At 37.0% G+C, this 17,860-nt stretch overlaps 1 pseudogene; it reads right to left on the bottom strand.

Moving 5' to 3' along the window:
• Positions 1 to 691: 691 nt before the first annotated feature.
• On the bottom strand, positions 692 to 2,023 carry LOC118543031 (putative E3 ubiquitin-protein ligase DTX2 pseudogene; annotated as a pseudogene).
• Positions 2,024 to 17,860: the final 15,837 nt, after the last annotated feature.

The raw sequence follows: 17,860 nt of genomic DNA, 5'->3' as shown, positions 1-17,860 counted from the left end.
TTTTCATATCTGTAAAATGAAGTTAGTTATGAGACCTATTTTATTTTATTTATTTATTTATTTTTAAAGATTTTTATTTATTCATGAGAGAGAGAAAGAGAGAGGCAGAGGGAGAAGCAGGCTCCCAAGGAGCAGGGAGCCCAACGTGGAACTTGATCCCAGGACTCTGGGATCACGACCTGAGCCGAAGGCAGACACCCAACCACCTGAGCCACCCAGGCGCCTGAGACCTATTTTAGAATTGTCATCTCATTTAAGTAAATAACTCCTGAGAAGCATTTTTCATGATTTCTGGCATACAGTAAATGCAAAATGACAATAACTAGTATAGTTACCATTATTGTCTTTGTATTATCATTCCCTATCACTGTTATTTTCACTTCTATACCTAGGTAAATTTGCATTATACATATTCTGAGAGCTATCAGCATGAGTTTTTTTTTACACTGGGTGAATAACTAGAGTTGCCTCAATATCCCAAAATGGTCTCCATATTTTATTTTCAGTAGAAATCTGTGATTAATGAAGGGAAAGAAATAACTCAGTGATATGCTTGCCATAAAATTAGGGATCTTTGTTTATATTTTGGTTCCCCTAAATATTATTATTTATTTTATCCAGAATCAGAAACACAAACCAGGGCTCCCCTAATCTGGAAGCTTCTTACTGTGTAGCAAGCTAAGGATTTAAAGTTGTTTTTTTTTTTTTTTTTTTTTTTTTGGCTGTAGGGCATTTATTGCAAACGGAACATGTGAGGTATGAGAAGCTGACCTGGAACCCATGCCTGCCCTGGCTACGATGGGGCAGTCTCGCCTCGCCCCACGCCAGGCCCCCAGCACTATGGACCCAAAGCAGCCCGCAAAGGGCAGGGCCCCACGCTCTGAGGTAGCTGCATCTTAAGCCCCCACAGTACAACTCCCCAGGCTTGCCCAACTCCCACACAGATACAGGCCTGGAGGGGAGGAGGGGGGCGGAAGGCAGGCCCCGACAAACACTGCAGCCTCGGAGGAAAGGCACCTTCCTACCTGCCCATCCCAGGGACAGCCCAGCCGGCAGCGTGGGGAGAGGGTGGCTGGCTGCCGGAGGCAGGCAGGGCGGGGCTGGGGCCGGCCAGGCTGCGGGGGTCACTGCTGCTCCAGGCAGTCCTCGGTCACCCCCCGGGCAGCTAGCTCGGCCAGCACATTCTGCAGGTAGTTGGGGTCAGGGTAGCCGTGGCCTGTCACATTGCGGTCCATCTCTGTCTTGTGGTGGATCTCGTTCCACACCACTGTGTCCGTCTCTCCCGTGGTGCTGGACGTCCCTACTGTGAAGATAAGTCGCCTCTTCCAGGCCACCTTCAGCAGCTCCAGGACCTTGCGGCCCTGGGCGTTGTCTGGAAGGTAGCACTGGCGGGGAAACCCCCTGGCGGTGAACGGCTTCCCAGGGTTGGGGTGCTCTGGGCCCTGGATGCTGTGAGGAATGTTGTAAACTATGAGTATTGTTCCGCAGTCCTCATGGCCGGGTAGGGATACCTGGAACTTGAACACCTCCATCTTCCCCCGGGGCTGGGTCCCAGTTTTCTCCCCGTAGATGGTCTTGCAGGAAGGACACTGCAAACTTCCGTCCTTGTTCCCGTTGCAGTACATGGCCAGCAGACACAGCAGGTGGAAGGCATGGCTGCACTTGGCAAGTTGGCCCACGGCCATGGGCCCAATGGTCTTGCTGTCGGTCACGTCGCTGTAGCCGGACACCACAGACAGTTTCTCCATACAGATGATGCAGTCCTCATCTGGGGCCGTTTTCAGCTCTTCCGTATACTTTTTTATCACCTGTTCTGGCTCTGGCTTTGGAGTCCCTCCTGCGAGGGCTTGCTGGACCCAGCTGGGCTTCGGCATCTGCATGGGCACCGCGGCGGGGATGCTCCCAGGGCTGCTCGCAGGACCGCTGGGGGGGGGAGGGAGGCACTGGCTCCACTGGCTGTGGACAATCCTGGGGGCTGGTGCTGCGGTCCCAGGTGGGAGAGGCTGGAGTGGTAGAGGGGCAGGATACCAGGAGGCAAACCCTTAGAGAAAATTACTTTTAAGAGGTTCTGTTTTCTCTCTACTTTGATGTGCATATTTCTTTGCCAGATGGTAGTACTCCCATAGGGAATTACTTTAAGCAATAGGCTTCTACTTACAAAATTTCTCCTTTGGGAACCAATGGATCTTTTCTAGTTGAGTAATTCCATTGAGAAGAAAATGATAAAAACAGTCTTGAATTTAAGTGCACTTAAACTCACATTGTGTGTGGGTGTGTGTAAGTTTGGCATACACTCAAATAGATATGCACCTTGATTTCTGGAAAATTGTTTTTTCTTTTTTTTAAATGAAATTCAAATGTAACTCTATGAATTATTTTATTTGTTGGTATTTGCTGATATTACTGAGTATGAATATTTACTGATTTTAAAAATTGTTTAAAAAATACATAAATGATTAAAATATAATGTAATTGTGAAATCAAAGAATAGGTGATGGATCACAGGAAGAATAGAATGAAATATATACATATATATTTGAAAAAAATACATATATTCATATATATATATATATATATTTGTTCTGGAATACAGAAAAAAGGAATACATGGCTTGGAGATGAAATAGCAAGAATTGTTGCTTTGTCATAAAAATTGTCATAAACAATTTTTTGTTGAGTATGTAGAAGAGGAAAAATTATTTTTCCTATGTGCTTCTAGGTTCTTGGCTGAGACCAATCCTTATAAAAAGACAGATTAACAAGAGAAAAAGAAACAAGTTTAATAACATGTATACCTCATGTATATATGGTAGATATTCAGAAAAGCTGACTCCCTGAAATAACCCAAGTGACACCTTAAGGAATGTGTTTAACTAAAGACAAAAGAAGATATTGGGTAACCAGCTATGCGAGGTTATTGGGCAAAGCACAGTAAATGAGGGCATGGTTGTTATACAAATTTAAGTCCATGCCTTCTTCACTGATAAATTACTAGATTTACTCGTCCTCCTCTTCCAGGTAACTAGAGAGAGACACCCTTACAAATGGAGATTTTCCTTATAAACTTAAATTTCTCCTACTAAAGGATAACTAATCCTTGGTTTGCAGAGCTTTCTCTCTGTATACAGTTTCTTGAAAATAACCAGGTTAAGATAATCCTTATGCCAAAGATAATCCTTATGCCATTTTGGGATACCGAGTTCTGCTCCTCTTAACTGGCAAAGATGGCAGCAGGATGTTTTCTATCATAATGCCTTCTCTGCAGAAAACCCTGTACAGTGTACCCCACTAAGAAGGGCTAAAAGTCTCTTTCAGAGTGTCCATCAAATCTGGGTTTACTTCCTTTGCTATGGGTACCAAAAAAGGCTACTTTTCACACTCTCTTTCATAATTAAGTTTGGGTCATGTGACTGGGTTCTGACAAATACAATGTGGATAGAACTGATGCGTGCTACGTATCAGGCTGGCTGAAAAAACTTCCATGATTTTTCCCTACTACCCTTCCTCAACAGCAAAAACAATGGCAAGATGATGCCTCAACACAAACAGAACCTGAATATCCATCTCACTTAATACAGAACTGTCTGTGAGGCAGTCTGACCCAAATTGGACCAAGATATAAGCACGATGTAAATTTAAGCAATGTCAAATAATTGAAATTTTGGGGGTGTTTCTTGTATCTATTGGTGTTAAATACCCAGTTGAAATAGCTCCCATCATACACTTACCTTTTCTATCCATCACTTTCTTTTTCTTTTTTTTTTAAGATTTATTTATCTGTGAGAGAGAGAGAGAACGAGAGAGAGAGAGAGTGGGGGAGGGGTAGAGGGAGAGAGAGAATCCCAAGCAGACTCCCCACTAAGCACAGAGCCCTACTCAAGGCTTGATCTCAGACACTGAGGTCATGACCTGAGCTGAAACTAAGAGTCAGATACCTAATTGACTGAGCCACCACAATGCCCCTGTCCATCACTTTCTAAACATTTGCCCCACTTTATTTGTTTTACCTTAGTTACTATCCTCTGATATTATATCAGTTTGCTTATTTGTTGTTTGTATCTCTTTCCAGAAGCAGGATCCTTCAGGACATTATGGATTTCATGTGTCAGATAGGAAGAATTTTCTGCCCCTTTCAAGGTCTCTCTAGTTGGACTAAGAAACAAATTGACCTATGATGACCAACAGGGAAAGTAAAGTTTAATTTCTTATTTATGGGGAAAACACACTGACATGAAATTCCAAAGATAGGCAAAATGAGGTATACATGTCACGTGGAACTAAGGAGAAGGGGGTAAGGGTGTAAGACTTCAAAGGAAAGGAATTCAATTTACAGGAATATAAGAATAAGAGCATTTGTTTGGTAAGTAGATGTTTGCCTAGCTATGTAGATGGATGACTCAGATAGAATTATCTCTGGTAATAACCCTCGTTCTGGGAAAGACCCCCGATTTATATTCCTCTATGTGGTTAAGGGAGGGGCAAAAATTTCCCTTGAGGCTGCAGGGTCTCTATTGCCTTCAGCTCAAAATACTCCACAGACAAAGGTAGCATATTTGGGGGCAACCTGTCTCAAACCCCTTCACATGCACACTACCGCCCAGGAGCACATAGAATCATGCTTGTCTGTAACAAGAACTCAATTACTTGCTGAATAAATAAATTATTTTATTTCTCCCAAAATGAAATAAGTACTGTCATTAACATCTCTTTTCCACAAATAAGAAAACTAAGATTTAAGAGATTCAAGTAAACTACCTAAGGTTATGTAATAAGTAAAAGAAATTATATTAGCACTCTTAATCACTGTGCTGTATTTTAGTTTGATGAAATGCAATGACACTGAAATAGTGAAGAGCAGTAGAGTATATTTATACCATTGAGGAAGAGAGAAAAATTTTACTCCATAGAATCAGAGAAAACTAAAGACTGGGGATTTTTACTGTGAGGGAAGTAGCACACTACTCTTCTGAACAGTTCCTAAGAGAATTAATGCATTGGAATAGTGCTAGTAAATTATATTCATAATGATTATACTAAATAAGAGAATTATAGAAAAGTGCCTTATATATTATATGATTCTAAGATGCCATTCTACAGATGAATAAATCAAAATCCAGTACAGTTAAGTAACTTACCAGAAAGACATTGTAAAATTTCTATGTAAGAACTAAAATCAGAGGGCATCTGGCCGGCTCAGTCAGTAAAGTGTTTGACTTGGGCTCAGGTCCTGGGCTTGAGCCCAGCACAGAGGTCTCCCAGGCTCCTGCTCAGTGGGGAGTCTGTTTCTCCTTCTGCCCCTCCCCTGCTCATGCTCTCTCTTTCTCTCTCTCTCCCTCTCTCTCAAATAAATGAAATCTTAAAAAAAGGAAAAGAACTGAAATCAGGTCCAATATCCAATACAGTGCTATTTGAACCACATCATACTGTCTGATATGTACTTTTCTAAATGTTCCTGTCAAAGGTAATTGAACAATTTAAAGTTATTTGAATAATTTAGTTATAGGAAATACCATATTCCCTGATATTGTTTTACAAATTTGATATTACACTTCTCTCATCACTAGGATTTTCAAATTAGAAAGAAATACACTATATACTATGTGTTATATTATTTATATTCTCTGTAATATATATTAATCTATATGTTATATGGAATATGGAATCTCTTGCTGGTAAATCAGAAGATAATCTTTTTAATCTTTCGAATACGCAAGAAATAAAAGATAATACATACATATTACACATTTATATAAGCGTAACATGGTCCTACATAAAGATATGGGTATTTTAATCATTATGCGCCGTTATGGTATATTGGAGAAAAGAACCAGGAAATGGAGATTCTGAGTAAAAATAGAGAAATTAGAAAGAGTAGAAGCTAGCCTTTATGGGGTTTATGATATGACAGGCACTAAGCCCTTGTTTGACTTATGTAATTCTCTAAACAATCTTTAGTGATAGATAATTTTATTCTCTCCAATTTAAGGAGAAATGTGGGGATTCACAGTGTCTAGATAGACAAAATCTGACTTGCATATGCCTCCCTGGATGAGACTAATTGAAAAGCAAAGGAGGAGTGCCTGGAACGCTGGGCCTCCTTTGAAGTCTCTTGGCTGAAAGTGGCCAGATTCTTACTGCAGCTCAAAGTTCTCATCTAGGGAGTGAATATTTAAATTTTGAAGAAAAACAGACACCTGTGATGGTCAAGTACTACACGAACTCTTTGCCTTGCACACACATCAAGAGAACTGCTCACCCTTATCACCTACTGTCCCATATATTATTGTCCTCATTATTAGAGTTACACTTTCTTTCTTGTTTTGAGCTTGCACTTAGTGTATCGATAAAACCCCAATAAAACCAGAGACAAAGCGTGGCTCGAGGACTTTCGCCAATAGAGCGTCTGGTCCCCAGCCCTCTTCTTCCGCCTTCTAAGGTGTGTGGAGTAATCTTCTCATTCACCGTCTCGGGGTTTGCTGGCCAAACCCGACAAAGAAAAACTAAGGAATTGAGATTAAAAACACATACAAGATCACATAGTTAACCATGGCAAAGAAGTCTGTCCCTAGGCTTATCCTACAAACCATAAGGTTATACTTTTATTTAAAGGGCAATGCCATTCAAGTTGGCTTTGTTTTGGTGTAAATTACTTTTTCCAACTAAGTCTAAATTCCATCTTCTCTCAAACATGAATAATATTTCCTATTTTTTAAAGGTAATCCTTGCATGTGATCTGAGGAATTTTCTATTTGCTAAGTCTTAAATCTCCTGCACCCTGTTTATGAAAGGAATATATGTACAGATATATATGTATGTAGATTTTCCCATTAAGCCGTGAGCAAGAAATTCAGAACTTTGTGGTTAAACAAAACCTTACTTATATTCTACACAAGACATGTTAAGTAAAAGTGAGCTCTTTCTCAAAGTGCTCTCCCAACCTTCAGCTGTTTTTTGTTTTGTTTTGTTTGTTTTGTTTTGTTTTTATTTTGTGTCAAACTCCTGAAGATGGCTCCTTCAACTGAATGTAGTCCATTCAGAGCCAATTTCTGTGGACACAATGCTATAAATGCTTCCAAAAGAAGGAAGGATCAGATCTCTATTTTATAATAGAAAAATTTAAACTTTTAAAAAGTGTAACTCATGGTGAAAACTATATTTTATATTGTGACAAAGTCATAAACACATAAGTGTTTTTAATAAATCATGAGAAATATCCTTTCTATGTTCAAAGTATTGCAATTATTTATATTCTATTCTAATTAAATCCTTGACTTGTCTGTCTATTGTACCTCTTAAAAAAATTGCTGGTCCTGACTGATTACTTGGATTTAATGATGCACTAAAGATTACAACCTTTAAATGGTTGACAGTGATAATGTCTGATTATATTTTTTTTTCCTTTTTTCACTTGGGCAATTGAAAGGTGGCTTCCTCTTTTTTTTTAAAAAGAAATATCACAATGTAGTCAACACATATAATTTCTTTGGACAGAGAAACTGGAAATATCCAGATATTTTCTTTGGTTGTTGACTTGTCTGTTTAGAATAATTCATATTTATTCCTTTGTTATAACTTGAATATATTTTCTTTTGGGGTGAAACATCAGAGCTTTGTAGTAACATTGTCAGTCTAGTTCCCAGAAAAATAAGACATTTTATTGAGCTGTGATTTTTAAGAGCTTTTCATAATAAAGGCACTATTGATAGATGTATGGACTAGGTGATTGGAATCAGCTAAGGATGTCGAGGAACCCTGACGTTAGTAATAGCATATCTAAACCTGAGGTTGTGTGTTTCTAAGGGTAGGATTGAAGCCTGGCTAAGTTCAGGGATCACACAAGAGGAGCTCCCACACAGAATCTGTTCTCACAGAGGGGCAAACCTCTGTCAGAACCACTTCAGAGATAGAAAGATGGGAAAAACATACATCCTAGGTTTGCTCTTTTCCTCATCTTTCATCTCCTGCCAGCACCTCTAATTGGCCAAACTCAAGGGAAAGTCACATGACAATGGAGCCTGAGTAATGTGGTCCATAGACAGTCTGCTGAAGGATATTATAGGATCAAGAAAGATGGAACATGGATCTAAGCGGCAAATGGAGAATAAATTACTACAATCTAATTTTTTAAAGGTGAAATAAGGGTTATTGTTAAGTTGCAAATAACAAAGTTTTCCTAAGGGTCTCCTGGAACTTCCACTTGCAGTATTTTTGTAATGATTACTTGAGATTTTAAAAATAGTTTTGAATAGCTCTTGACTCATTGTACACATACACACACCATGTTCTATTCACCTCCCTTATTTTACTGCCTCTCAGAAAGAATAGTGACTTAAGATTGTACATGTTTTCTAAACTCATGTGTGGATCCAAACAGTCAAGACTAATCAAGGTGAAGGTGAAGTTCAAACTCCCTAGCCCACAGACACATTGTTCATCTTTGATAGGAAGCATCACATTTGCTCTATTACTAGAGACTCTGGGGAGGGAGAATAAAGGTTAACATGTTGGCAGACTTGTCAAGTGGTTCCTGGAACAAAGAAAGGGGGAAAAACAACCACCAGGGTTCTGCCTGTTTTTCCAAATTAACTATTGCATCTTATACTACTCTAACTTAATCTATTTAAAAAATTAGGTAACATTTTATTATTTTCTCATCTAGCTAAGGAGCATAGGGTGTATGGTACATGTAGGTAAAAATCAAATGTAAAAATTGCTGACATTTTGAAATTTTTTAAAAATGAAAAAATTATATCTTAAAACCTTTAATATTAGAAATTGTAGGACATTTGAAGTGTGAAATGTAGTTTGCATAATGCTGTTACTGTGAATCTGTAGTATCTTTCTGAATTTAATTGTGATGGAGTTATTTTTATCGGACATAGCTACCCAGAAATCCTAGGTGAATAGTAACATTCTCTATGATTTCTATTCTATTTGTCTATGACCATCTTCAGCCTTTTTAACTGTTTCCATGATGTTGTCATTCTTCTTCCATATATAATAAACTTCTAATGGAAATGACTGACAGAAGAAAAAATGTATACCCTGTATTCCATCACTGGCCTGGGAATTATGTTTAATATTACATACAAAGGTGGATAAAAACCAAAAATCTCAAAGTTGCAGAGCTGCTTTCACTTTTAGAACAAGTCAGGCTTAATTGCTAGGTGAAAATGACTTTTCCTCCTTAGTATTTTAGCAATGCTTTAGCAATGTTCCCTTGAATACCTTCTCTCAATTTCCATAGCTATTAAAAAATTAAATTCTACATTAGGATAATTTATGGAAATAGCAATTTGAGATTTCATTTTTTTCCCCACTATTGGTACTCTTCTATTCCCCTTTTAAGGAAGTAATTAAGATCAATTCTAAGTTTTAGCTCATTGCATGATGTCAGAAGAAATAGGGGTGGCATTTACTGGCCTATGTATTTTAGGATAAAAAATCAGAAATTTTCAAGTACCTAGACAATAATCTTCACCCAATGGGCTTTTGTTATTGTTGAGGAAAATATCAAGTAAATAGAACCAGCTTAAGTGGCTTGATATTTCTGAAGAGTAAGATGTTTGATGGTTTGGGGGGCTTCTGTGTGTGGCAGGAGATATGGAGTGTTCCCAGAAGCATCTCCTCAAAATTATGTGAGTTTATGGTGTGTAGAATGGATCTTTGTAGGAGACCTGTCCCACGATTCTTGAAAGATATCAGTGGATTATTCCACAGAGACAATGTAGAGTCATAGAATGAGTATTGATAATGACAGTAATGATTGGAAATGACAGAGGATGTGGCCCCTCCCAGTTTTCTAGCTCCCAATAGTGGAATTACTGGATGATTTGATATTTTTAAGTTTTTGAGGACCACCGTACTGTTTTCCACAGTGGCTGCACTAATTTACATTCCCACCAAGAGTGCACAAGAATTCCTTTTCTCCACATCCTTGCCAACATTTTTTATTTCTTACCTTCTTGATTTTAGCCATTCTGATAGGTATAAGTGATATCTCATTGTGGTTTTTCTTTGCTTTTCCTTGATGATTAGTGATGTTGAGCATCTTTTCGCATGTGTTGGCCATCTGTGTCTTTGGAAAATGTCTATTCATGCCCTCTGCCCATTTTTTAATCAGGTTGTTTTTTGGTGTTGAGTTGTATGAGTTCTGTATATATTTTGGATATTAACCACTTATCAGATATATAATTTGCAAATATCTTCTCCCATTCAGTAGGTTGTCTTTTTCTTTTGTTGATGGTTACTTTTGCTGTACAAAAGCTTTTTATTTTGATGTAGTTCCAATAGTTAATTTTTGTTTTCTTTCCCCAATGCATTAGGATACATATCTAGAAAATTATTGCTATGGCTAATGTCAGAGAAATTACTGCCTATGTTCTCTTATACGATTTATTTGTTTCAGGTCTCACGTTTAGGTCTTTAATCCATTTTAAGTTTATTTCTGTGTATTACAAAGTAGTCCAGTTTCATTCTTTTACATATAGCTGTCCAGTTTATCTAGCGCCATATATTGAAAAGATTGTATTTTCCCTATTTTATATTCTTGCTTCCTTTGTCATAGATTAATTGACTATATATATATATATATATATATATATGTATATGTATATGTAAACATACATATATATATATGTATGTTTATTTCTGGGCTCTCTATCCTATTGTTATATGTGCCTATTCTTGTGCCAGTGCCATACTCTTTTGTTTTTTTTTTTTTTTTTTCTTTCTTTTGATTAATATAAATTAGTAGAACTTGAAATCTGGAATTGTGATATCTCCAGCTTTGTTCTTCTTTCTGAGGATTGCTTTGGTGGGATCTTTAGGATTTCTCAATGTATAGTTCATGTCATCTGTGAATAGTGACAATTTAACTTCTTTACTAATATGGATGCCTTTTATTTATTTTTCTTGTCTGATTGCTGTGACTATTACTGCTAGTACTATGTTGAGTAAAAGAGAAGTCTTCTTCCTTGTCTTGTTCCTTAGAGGGAAAAGTCTCAATTTTTTATCATTGAGGATGATGTTAGCTGTGTTTTTTTCAGATATGATCTTTATTATGTTGAGGTATGTTCCTTCTAAACCCATTTTGTGGAGAAGTTTTATCAGGAATGGATGTTGAATATTTTCAAATACTTTTCTTGAATGATCATATGATTTTTATCATTCATTTTGTCGATGTGGTTTATCATATTGACTTGCAAATATTGAATCATCCTTGCATCCCAGGAATAAATCCCACCCGATCGTGGTGAGTGGTCTCATAATGTATTGCTATATGTGCTTCACTAATATTTTGTTGAGGACTTTTGCATTTGTGTTCATCGGGGATATTGGCCTATAGTTTTCTATCATTTTTTAAAAGATTTTATTTATTTATTTGAGGGAGAGAGCGAGCAAGAGAGAGCACGAGCAGAGGGTGGGGAGAAGGAAACATGGGGCCCAATTCCAGGGCCTCAGGGTCATGACCTGAGTGGAAGGCAGACGCTTAACCAACTGAGCCACCCAGGTGGCCCTGTAGTTGTTTTTTTTTTTTATTTTGTGATGTTTTTGTCTGATTGGGGTAACATGGTAATGCTGGCCTTGTAGAAAGTATTTGGAAGCTTTCCTTACTCTTCTGTTTTTTTGGAAGAGTTTGAGGAGAATATGTATTAACTCTTCTTTAAATGTTTGGTAGAATTCACTTGTGAATCCATTTCATTCTGGACTTTTATTTTTTGGTAGTTTTTTGATTACTGATTCAATTCTGTTACTTGTAATTGGTCTATTCAGATTTTCTTTTTCTTCCTAGTTCAGTTTTTGAATGATTGTATGTTGCTAGGAATTTATCCATTTCTTCTAGGTTGTCCAGTTTGTTGGCTTATAATTTTTCTTAATATTCTCTTGTGATCCTTCTTGTTTCTGTGGTATCAGTTCTTACTTCTCTCTTGTTTTCGGTTTTCCTTATTTGGGTCCATTCTCTTTTTCTTGATGAATCTGGCTAAGAGTTTGTCATTTATTTATTTATTTACTTTTTATCTTTTCAAAGAAATACCTCTTGGTTTCATTGATTTTTCTTTTTTTTTTGGTCTCTACCTCATTTATTTCTGCTCTGATCTTCATTATTTCCTTTCTTCTACTCACTTTGGGCTTTGTTTGTACTTCTTTTTTAGTTCCTTTAAACATAAGGTGAGATTACTTATTTGACTTTTTTCTTGTTTCTTGAGGTAGTCCTGTATTGCTATATACTTCCCTCTTAATAAATACGTTCACTGTGTCCCAGAGATTTTGGACCATTGTTTTTTCATTTTCATTTCTCCCTATGTGTTTTTTGTTTTGTTTTGTTTTAATTTCCTTTTCAATTGCTTCATTGACCTATTGGTTGTTTAGTATGTTGTTTAGTCTCCACATTTGTGTTTTTTTCCAGTTGTGTGTGTGTGTGTGTGTGTGTGTGTGTGATTTATTTTAGTTTCATACTGTTGTGGTCAGAAAATATGCATGGTATGATTTTAGTCTTCTTAAATTTATTGAGACTTATTTTATGGCCTAATATGTGATCTATTCTGGAGAATATTCCATATGCACTTGAAAAGAATGTGTATTCTGTTGTTTTGGGATGGAATGTTCTGTATATATATCTGTTACATCCATCTGATCCAAAGTGTCATTCAAAGACATTGTTTCCTTATTGATTTTCTGTCTTGATGACCTATCCATTGATGTAAGTGGGTGTTTAAATCCTCTACTAATGCATTACTAACATCAATATCTTTATTTATGTCTATTAATATTTGCCTTATGTATTAATGTGCTGCAGTTTTGGGTGTGTAAATATTTACAATTGTTATATCTTCTTGTTGGAGTGATCCCTTTATCATTATGTAATACCCTTCTTTGACTTTTGTTGGAGTCTTTGTTTTACAAGTCTATTTTGTCAAATATAAGTACTCTGACTTTTTTTTCACTTCCATTCATGGTTAATGTTTTCTATCCCTTTGCTTTCATTCTTTATGTGTCTTTAGGTCTGAGGTGAGTCTTTTATAGGCAACATATAGAAGGGTCTTGGTTTTATTTGAGGGGGTGGGGTTTTTGTTTGTTTGTTTTATTCATTCCACCTTTTGTGCTCGCTTCAGCAGCACATATATTCATTCCACCTTTTGATTGGAGCTTTTGAGCCATTTACATTTAAAGTAATTGTTGATAGGTATGTACTTATTGCCATTTAAAAAAATTATTTTCTGGTTGTTTTTGTAGTTTTCTGTTTCTTTCTTCTTCTTTTGCTACCTTTCTTTGTGATTGATGAGTATCTATAGTATTTTGTTTGACTTTCTTTCCCTTTATTTTTTGTGTATCTATCATAAGTTTTTGGTTTGTGGTTACTCTGAGGTTCATATATAACATCCTAAGTATATAACAGTCCATATTAATTTGATGGTCATTTAAGCTCAAACAAATCTAAAAAAAAAAAAAAAAAAAATTTTACCCCTTATCTTCCCTTTTTGCTCCCTTCTCCACATTTTATTTATGTATTATCATAGTTTAAATTTTTTATTCATAATTTTCTTATTTCTAATTATGGACATTTATTTTCCACTTAAAGAAGTCCCTTTAACACTTCTTGTAAGCCTGGTTATTGGTGATAAAGTCCTTTATCTTTTGTTTGGGAAACTCATGAACTCTCCTTCAAATTAGGATGATAACTTTGCTGGGTAGAGTATTCTTGGTTGTAGGATTTTTCCTTTAATATATCATGCTACTCCCTCTGGCCTGCAAAGTTTCTGTGAAAAATCAATTGAGAGTGTTTTAAGTTTTCCCTTGTAGGTAACTTTTTGTTTCCATCCTGTTGCTTTAAGGATTCTCTTTGGTCTCTAAACTCTGACATTTTAATTATTATGCGCTGTGGTGTGGATCTCCTTGGGTTCACCTTGTTTGGAACTCTCTGTGTTTCTTGGACTTGGATGTCAATTTCCTTCCTTAGGTTCAGGAATTTTTCAGTTATTATTTCTTTGATAAGTTTTCTACATCTTTTTTCTCTCTCTTCTTCTAGGACCCTTATAATGTGAAAGGTTGCTTGCTTGATGTTGTCCAAGAGATCTCTTAATCTATCCTCATTTTTTTTTAAATTCTTTTCTCTTTTTGTTGTTCAGCCTGTTTGCTTTCCATTACCCTGTCTTCCAAATCACTGATACATTCTGTATCCTCTAATCTACTATTGATTCCCTCTAGTGTGTTTTTTTTTAATTTGTTATTGTATTCTTCAGCTCTGATTGTTTCTTTTTAATCTTTGAAGGTCCTATTGAAGGTCTCACTGAATTCTTCTATTCTTTTCTTCGACCCAGTGAGTATCTTCATGATCATTACTCTAAATTCTTTATCAGGCATATTGCTTATCTCTGTTTCATTTAAATTTTTTACTGAATTTTTTTCTTGTTCTTTCTTTTGGAGCATATTGCTCTATCTCCCCATTTTACCTGACTTTCTATGTTTCTATGAATTAGGTGAATGGCTACACTTCCTAAAGTTGAGGAAGTGATCTTGTGTATGGTGACACCTATGCCAACTGTGTCTGTTTGGTGACTGGCTGGCTGGCTGGAGCTGTGGCTGTATATGCTAGTTACTGTTATAAACCATGGATTTTTACAGAGAGAATAATAATAAAAAAATAGAAAAGAAAAATAGAAAAGAAAAGAGAAAAAGAACAGAAACAAAGAGAACAAGAAAGAAAAGAACAAAACCAAAAAAATAAATAAATAAAAGCAAAAGAAGACAAATTTTAAAAAAGTAAACAAAAAATAAAATCAAACAGTAACAATTAAATGAAAAAAAAAAAAAAAACCCAAACCCCATAAGGCAGCTTGTTTTCTGTGCCCCAGCACCACAGGGTGACTGGTGTGGCCTTGTGGACTCTGGACTCACTGAGGTCACAAGTTCACTGTGAGCTGGACTCTGCTGCAGTTTGGACTTTTTTTTTTTTTTTAAGTTATTGATTTATTTATTTGAGAGAGAGAAAGCAAGAGACAGAGCACAAGTGGAGGGCAAGTAGCAGAGGGAGAAGGAGAAGCAGACTCCATGCTGAGCAGGGAGACTGATGCAGGGCTCCATCCCAAGACCCTGGGATCATGACCTGAGTCAAAGGCAGATGCTTAACCGACTGAGCCACCCAGGGACACCCCAGTCTGGACCTTTAAGTTTGAGGGTGAGAGAATGTTCCTGCAGTTCTTTGGCCTTTTCCAACTGTGGCTTTTTTTTTTTTTTTTTCTGTGCTCCAACATGACCAGGAGTGGTCTGGGCTTCAGGACCCCTGGCTTGCTGAGGTCGCAAACTTCCTGTAATGACCAAACCAACCAGTTATGGAGTCAAGAACCACCTTAAGGCATCAGGACTGTCCAATTATGTCATCTGAATCTGTCCCTTATGGTGGTCAGACCCCGCTCTAAAGGAGGCCCTTGAGGTGGAGGAGAAGACAGTTTTCCTGCAGATCCCTGATCCCTCTAAACTGTGGCTTTTCTTCTGTAGCCAGCACATCTAGGGTTGGTATGGGCCTTTGGACCCTGAGATCACTGAAGTCACAAGCCCAGAGACTACTGGACCTGCCTGCCAGGGTGTCTGGACTCTGCTCTGGTCCAGGCTTCCAAGATAGTGTAGGAGCATAAGCCATGTCACTTTCCAGTCCCTCTGACCTGGAGAGATTTCCCCCAGGTCCTTTAATGCTTGGCAGAGTTCTAGTGTTGTCTCCTTTATATACTAGTTTCTCTTTTAAACCTGTTTTGTTTTTCTTCTTTTCTATGCCCAAGGACAGAGAGATCCATTCCCAGTACTTCAGTACTATCCCTACCCACTGCTGTTTGCACTGTTGGGGGTGGAGGTTCCCTTTGTTACTGTGTCTCCACCTCTCTTGCTGTTATCCTGCTATTCTCTCTATCTTTGATTGTTCAGTAGCTGTTGAGTCATCCCTCAGTTCTTCTTCAGGAAGAATTACTCTATTGATAGGTATAGTTTGGGGTGTTCTGTGAAGGAAGTGAGTTCATAGTCTTCCTACATCACCATCTTGAAATGGAACCCTGAAAAGACTAATCATCTGTACTTCAGTCACTCTCATCCTTGGAACTATCTTTGATATTTCTCTTTTCTTTAATACTCTGCATATAGTGCGTGGTTAAGTCCTATTGGCTTTTCCTTTAAAATATATCTAAAAATTCACAATTTCTGGGGCGCCTGGGTGGCTCAGTTGGTTGGGCGACTGCCTTCGGCTCGGGTCGTGATCCTGGAGTCCCTGGATCGAGTCCCGCATCGGGCTCCCTGCTCGGCAGGGAGTCTGCTTCTCCCTCTGACCCTCCCCCCTCTCATGTGCTTGCTCTCTCTCATTCTCTCTCTCTCAAATAAATAAATAAAAAATCTTGAAAAAGAAAAAAAAAATAAATAAATAAAAATCCACAATCTCTTTCCAAGTTTATGTCTACCTACGTAGTAAAATTACTGTTATATCCAAACTCTTCTCTTGTAATTTTCTCTTCATTGGATTTCTCATTTCCATTCTGTGTCCTTGTAGTATTTCTCTAGTGAAAAGTCCTTAGGATCCTTCTTTAACATGTCAGTTCATCAATTCCTCAGGTTTTAGAAAGTGTATAGTATACAACAACAGTAATAATAACAACAATGATTAATATTTCTATAGCTTTTACTATTTTCCAGGTGTTCTAATTTATATCTGTATGAGTATGTGTGTGTGTGTATATATATATTTACATATATATATCTAGATATATATATCAGAGTATGTGTGTACTAATGTTTCATATGTGTGTATATGTTTGTATACATATATACTTATGTTTCATACATTTATAAATAAACATATATGTATGTATGTGTATGTGTGAGTACATCCACACACACACACATATATATATATAAATACATACACACATACTTTCTAGTGCCCAGTAAATATGTATTGCCTTATTGATAGCTTTCTACCTTTTCTTAGGTTCTTCTTAGTGCATAGCCAATCCCCTTAATCTAGGCCTACATTTGGGTAAGTTTATTTGTGAATCTATTTGCCTTTTGTAGTTATTGCTTTGTTTTGTTTTTGTGTTTTTTAATATCACCCAATTTCTTTCATATGCCTAATGGATGGAAGGCTTTACTAAACACTGATAGTTACATTCTTACTCTAAGTAGCTTGAGAATATTTTTATCACATGGAAGAAATATTAAAGATACACTTACATTAAAATCAAATTATTTTATTTTTAGCAGTGTGATTATTAAATATCCCTCACTTCTCTGAGTGTGGTTTTCTATCTATCTTCTAGAGTTAATGAATTTAAATTCATTACTGTCTAATATGTAGTAGGCACTCATGGATAGTTGTCATACAATTTGAGGAAGGGTGAATGAGTAATGAAGAATAAAATAGAGGGTTTCAGAAAGTTTTAGAGTCTAAAAGAAACAGAGGAAGGAATTTTGCAAGATATAGTAATAAAAACAAAGAATTTAATCACAGGTGACACAACTGATATGGAAAACTTGATTCCATTAGGATATTTCTTATTACATAATTTTCACTTTTCCATAAAGGGATACTCTATTCTATTTTTTATTGTTATGTTAATCACCATACATTACATCATTAGTTTTAGATATAGTGTTCCAGGATTCATTGTTTGTGCATAACACCCAGTGCTCCATGCAGAACGTGCCCTCTTTAATACCCATCACCAGGCTAACACATTTTCCCACCCCCTCCCCTCTAGAACCCTCAGTTTGTTTTTCAGAGTCCATCATCTCTCATGGTTCGTCTCCCCCTCCAATTCCCCCCCCTTCATTCTTCCCCTCCTGCTATCTTCTTTTTTTTTTTTTTAACATATATTGCATCA

Source organism: Halichoerus grypus, chromosome 14 (assembly GCF_964656455.1).
Source record: "Halichoerus grypus chromosome 14, mHalGry1.hap1.1, whole genome shotgun sequence".
Classification (NCBI taxonomy): Eukaryota; Metazoa; Chordata; class Mammalia; order Carnivora; family Phocidae; genus Halichoerus; species Halichoerus grypus.
Note: the sequence above shows the minus strand (reverse complement) of the source record. Positions and strands in the feature narration are given on the sequence as shown.